The sequence below is a fragment of the Triturus cristatus genome, chromosome 1_1 (genome assembly GCF_964204655.1).
Source record: "Triturus cristatus chromosome 1_1, aTriCri1.1, whole genome shotgun sequence".
Lineage (NCBI taxonomy): Eukaryota > Metazoa > Chordata > Amphibia > Caudata > Salamandridae > Triturus > Triturus cristatus.
The window spans coordinates 227,660,725-227,666,655 of NC_140579.1; the positions used below are offsets into that span (position 1 = coordinate 227,660,725).

Genomic DNA, 5,931 nt, shown 5'->3' on the forward strand with positions numbered 1-5,931 from the left:
TACCTGCCCCAGGGAAGCCGGGTGCATAGGTCGTTTTCGAAGTCGGGTCTCGGGCTGATTTTCAATGGGAAACTGTACAAAACTGCTGCTAGCCTAAAGCGTCGATGATGCCGTGAAGATTGAAGTTGTTGATCTTGTAGAGAAGAACCTGAAAGCAGAGGGGACAGAGTCTGGGTCACGGCACAGTGACCAGGGAGCTCAAAGGAAAGAGCCCTTCAATGTCGGGTGCTTCAAGTGGAAAGAGGTGTAGCTTGGATCTGAAGCCACGGGCTGCGGGAGGCTTCAAGGAAGGCCAGCTTCTGGAGGGCGACTGTCCCACGTCGGATGAGGGTCGCTGCGGTGTTAGTGTCCGGATTGGATCCACTAAGCCTTGGCAACCGTAACCCATGCAAGATGAACAAATCAGCTACTGGTGCAGACCCACGAGGTCTGTGAGAGGTCTCCTTTGGAGAGACTGTAGAGCAGGCCTGGAGCAATCAGGGGAACTCTTGGAAGTTGAGATTGTCCTCCGCTAGGGCCCACAAGTCGAGAGACAAGGGACCGCGGAAGGCAGCAAAATGGAGTGCGTAAAAGGGAGCCCACGGGCCAACGGAGGGGGCTAGGGCGCTGATCTTTGGCACAAATGCTGCTTGGTGGTTGGCTCAAAAATGGGCCAAAGCACAACTTCCCCACTGGTCAGGCTTGTGTGCTATGCAAGACGTGGCCGGTGTCCTGGGGTATTTTGAATCTCGGCACCCACGCGGTCCACGGTGCTCAGACTTGCTGTTACATATGGGTATCAAGGACCCCCTGTGGAATAGTATAATTCCTGGGACAGGGCACGAACACAATGGAAAGTATAATTCCCAGGCAATATTTAAAATTATCGATTCAAGTTAGTATACTACAGAAATGAGTTAAGCAATCGAGTGATAAAAGTTCACAAATTTAATTTGAGAAACATATATAATGACATATGATAAAAATACATAATCTAGTATGCACAGTATACAAAATAAAAAGAGTTTTCTAATGACATAAATCAAACTAATGAAATACAGAAGGTGGCAGAGTTGGATTTCTTCGACGCACGTTTCGGCACAGGAGTGCCTTCGTCAGGAGTTGCCACAGTAAATCTAAAAAGTTGATTAAAACATGAATTATATACTCATTTCTGTACCATGAAATACATTTACAACTTAATATGCTGACTTGCTGTCTGTGAAAAACATTTTTTTATATTAATGACAAATTACAACACTTGTAGAAAATAGCATTTACCTAATATCTATGTCTATCATTTCATCTATTTTTATTTATAGAGTTTGAGAGAAAGGGGAGGGCGAGTATATATATGAAAGAGAGGATAGAAAGTGGAAATGAAGAAATGCCAAGGTAACCTAAATGTTTTGTGTTCTTTATTATTCTTTATATTAGATCACCCGTGAGAAGATAGAAAGGAATCATTTTTAAGGAGGAGCTGTATGATGCTTACTTGTATTCTATGTAATGTATGGTTCTCTGATATACGAGAGTTAGGAAAACCATAAAGGGATCTTGTTCTGTAGGATGAAGACATGATAATACAGAAAATTTGCTTAAAACGCACAAGATTATATGAATATACGGGTGTTTAAATGTATTTTAATCTAATTGCTTACTTGCCTATTATGTTAGCTCCGTATTTTTCTAAATGGATCTACTTTGGCATAACCAAATAGGCTATTTGATATAAGATTGAAGGAAGAAACTTCTCTTTCAGGTTTATTTTTGTAACAATAAGATCTGTAAGTAAAATTATAATAACAAAGGTTAAAGAAAGAATTATAAACGTGATGTAGATTTTAACGTCAATTTTATATATATATAGATGAATTTTAGAGCGATTTTAAACTAATTGCTTGTCTATTTTTATTAGGGGAGTATTGAAATGAAAGAAAACCAATTAATATGGAGTATGTATAACGATTAACAAACCCCTGGTGTCGTTATAGATTTGGTTTTACCTTCAAAGATAGATAGAAGATATGCCAGGGTATTCTTAAAAACCGCTTTGCGAGACAGGTTTTGGATAAGTAGCTTTGTGAATCTGGTGTGGACAAGGATAAGAAAACGCAAATGTAAAGAATATGAATAGTTTGAAAATTAGTCTATGGAAATACAAAAAAGAAGAAAAAGCCTGCTTTTGCTTACCGGGTAGTAGTCTCGATTAATCTAATGGAGACGGGGACACAAAGAGCAAGAAGATAACATAAAACGCATGGTTATAATAGGTGTGAGAGGTTGAAAAACTATGAAAATCCTAAAGGGGATTAGACCCGTGAAAAGAAAGATAGCTTTGCTTACCGGATAATGATAAATATCTTGGTTACGAGGGATCCTGGAGCTGGCATGCATGGATATACTGCAGTCAGTTATAGGTGGAAATATCTGGTTTTAAATAGAGGAAGCTAATTGGATGGTAGAATCACGTGTCTAGTTTGCACGGTGTACGTAACGGAATGTGTATGGCTACAGGCTGTTGGTTTAAAGTGGCGAACCAAACCACAGTTATGTGTAGCTATGAGCTATTGGTCTACAATGAAGAGCCAAAACACTGAAAACATCGTGTTTAGTTAGCGCGATGTATGTGGCGAAAAAGTGTATGGCTGCAAGCTATTGGTCTATGATGCAGAATCAAAACACTAGTGTGTATGGCTAATCGTAATTGGTCTGTGATGAAAAATCAAAACACTAGAAATAATAAAAAGACTTGCAGTCTTGTTTTAGCGTTTTTTAATATATAATTATAATAAGGTAAATAGGTAAATAAGTGTGGTAATTACATCCAAATGAGTAAAGAGTTTAATGGAAGCTACTGTTGGTTTCTGATTGATGATGTAATATGATAATGGGATAGATTAAAAGAAAAATGATTAATGTGATATGTCTTAATTTAGAGTGTCAGATGTGAGTAAGAGACATTCTGAGACCATTATATTTAATTTATGTGGGGATGTTAAATGATTGCATTTTCCCATGGTAGATCGTTATTTAACCCACATTTGAATGTATTTAAAGTGAAAATCCAGTATACTTCTCTTTTTTTCCGAATTTGTGACCCGCCTTTTTCATCTGGGGTTTTGATTTTTTTTAATATTCGCCACCGAATTTCATCTGGATTTGGTTGAATTCCATATAGTGCTTAACTAGGGGCGCTATCATTTTGGTGGTTTTGATCGCTGAACGGTGTTCAGTCAGTCTTGTCTGAATGGCTCTAGAAGTTTCTCCTACGTAGCCTAGGTTGCAGGGGCAAAGAAGGAGATAAATAACATTCTGGGGTTTACAGTTCCATAACCCTTGTGCTTTTATGTTGACGTTATTTAGTCATGTTTTCACCTTCTAGTATGTTATTGCATGATTTGCACATAGTGCATCGTATTGTTCCTTTAATAGGATTGCTACCATCAATATTTTTTTGTGCAAAGGGGGGTTTTACTGTCTTGGGGGTAAATCTAGAGTGTACTATAAGGTCTTTGATATTTTGATTGCGACGGTGTGCAAATACAGGTTTTGCGATCTTTTTCTGATCTGCTTTACAGTTCAGAAGATGCCAGTTGGAATTAATAATCTGTTTAACTTTAGAGTTTAGATTGGAATGTTTAGTGATACATACCAATTTCTGGTTTGTTTCAATTTTGTTTGTATTGAAGAGATGATCTCTATCAAAAAAGCGTGCCCTTTTATAGGATTCCCTCACCAGCTGGTGGGGGTAGCCTCTTGCTAAGAATTTATTTTTCATGGCAACTGCTTGGGTGTCAAAATCTGAAAGGTTTGTGTAGTTGCGTCTTACTCTCAAAAATTGGGAGAAAGGGATGCCTTGCTTTTGGCATCGTGGGTGGTTGCTTTCAAAGTGTAGTCATAGTATTTCTTGCTGTCGGCTTCATGAATAGATCAACTTCCAATTTACCTGAATTATGTTTTATCACTATGTCTAGGAATTCGACCCTATCTGAGCTGGTATTGGCGGTGAATCTGAGATTATCATCTGTTAAATTAAGCCAGGATAGAAAATCCCTTAGAGTCTGTTCCCCATCGGTCCAGACAAAGAAGATGTCATCTATGTATCTGGACCAGTGGGAAACAGACTCAAAAAAGGGTGCCATCTCATTGTAGATGTATTTCTCCTCATCGTGAGCCATATAGATATTTGCTATAGATGGTGCTATAGAAGCGCCCATGCTGACTCCTTTTGTTTGGCGGTAGCATTGTTGTCCAAATTCAAAGATGTTTTCTGTAAGAATAAGATGGAGTCCAGTTAAAATGAATGGTTTAGGACACGGGATATTAAATTTGTCTATAAACCACTCAACAGCTTCTAGAGCTTCTTTTTGGGGGATGTTGCTATAAAGTGACTCTATGTCTAGAGTCACTAATAGAGCTGTGTGTGAGTTAAATTTAAAATGTTCTACCTGTAGTATCATTTCTCCTGTGTCTTTAATATAGGAGTTGCTCAGACTTGCTGTGCACACTCACTGGCCTCTGGGATGCTTAGGAAACCCACCTCAAGGTTGCTGGGAGTCGACGAAGTCCGTAGGAGCAGCAAAGTTCCAACCAGGTCACTTGCAGTGTTTCAGGTGCCTGCCAAGCAGGGGGGTAACGCCTTTACCCCAAGGGAGATTTCTTCAGCCAGCTGGGCAGCAGCTCGTCGAAGGTCAAGTCTGTGAAGTCCAAGATTAATCTGAGGCTCTGGGGCCACGTTATTGACCTTTATCCCCAAGATTAGGGGAGTGTCCAGAGTAGTGTCCACCAATGAGAGGTGAGGCGGGAAAGGGTGGCTACACCCTCTCCCCTTTGTGTGTTTCCCGCCTGGGCGAGGGGCAGGATGCCCCTGAACCGGTTCCAGGCGGTGTATGCAGAATGTAGGCGCTGTAGCAGCCTACGTGCAACTCTGAAAGGCAACATATGGTGCACCCACCCAGTTCCAATCCACATATCCTGTCTGGGGAGGTGCTAGCACCTCCCTGCCACAGGAGCCCTATTGTCCAGCTGGCGAGGCTGGGATTTTCCCCTGCAACAGCCAGCCAGAGTCGTGTGGGTGGCGGGTAGTAGCCATTTTGTACTACGTGTGCACTTTTAAATTGGTGTCTAAATTCTGCCGCTTTTCCCATATCGCCCCTCTAGCAGGGGGGAATCGTGCCCTCATGCCCATGACTGGACTGGGGGTAGGATTCCTACACGTTTGACACCAAACACGATATGGTTCTGTGTAGCCATTCTCAAGTTATCACGCTATCGCGATAGACTTATAATGTGGTTAAAATTATATGGTATGGCTACACTACAAACAACCCAGCAATGATTTTACGAAGGTGCAGAGAGGCCCTACTCAGGTAGGGGTCCCCCCTCACACATACCTCAGCACCCTGCCTTGTAGGATTAGCAAGGCCTGCTATAGGGGTGACCTATGAGAAAATATGTGTTGTAATGGGGTGGGATATAGGGTACCTATATCCCTGTAAGGGGTGCTAGCACCACCTTACCCAGACTACAGTAGTGGTCTGGTGGTGTCAGTTTGTATGGCTGTCCCAGGGTGGCACAATAAGTGCTGCAGCCCTGGTAGGCCTACTGAGGGACCCATGCCCTGGGTACCATCTACAAGGGACTGTCAGGGTATCCTCAGTATCCAATTGGTTTGTACCTAGGGTACTTCACATTAGTTTTAGGGAGAAAGCAGATAGGCTGGGTTCCTGGATAGCAGGATCCCAGCCAGACTAGTCAAAAACCACACAAATACCAGGCAAAAAGTTGGGGGCAACCATTAGTCAGATTCCACCTACCTACATAACCCTCCCCCCCCCCCCAAACGAAAGGAGATAAGGCTAACCTTGTCCAGATAAGCCTTTATTTCCTGAGTGGCCATATAAGGAAGAACCTGCACTAGCATGGTTGCTCCCTGTCTCATGGTCCACT

At 41.9% G+C, this 5,931-nt stretch overlaps 1 long non-coding RNA gene across 3 annotated transcripts; it reads right to left on the bottom strand.

Annotated features, from left to right (window-relative positions):
- Positions 1 to 912: 912 nt before the first annotated feature.
- LOC146870031 (uncharacterized) lies at positions 913 to 2,534 on the bottom strand. 3 transcript variants are annotated; one of them, XR_014981754.1, is made up of 6 exons: positions 2,326 to 2,534; positions 2,173 to 2,193; positions 1,986 to 2,068; positions 1,641 to 1,764; positions 1,475 to 1,541; positions 913 to 1,115 (listed from the first exon to the last, which is right to left on the bottom strand). It is a non-coding gene; the product is annotated as an uncharacterized LOC146870031 (long non-coding RNA). The 3 variants fall into 3 exon arrangements; XR_014981765.1 differs by lacking the exon at positions 2,326 to 2,534 and having other exon boundaries at positions 1,645 to 1,764; positions 2,173 to 2,194; XR_014981743.1 differs by lacking the exons at positions 1,475 to 1,541; positions 1,641 to 1,764.
- Positions 2,535 to 5,931: the final 3,397 nt, after the last annotated feature.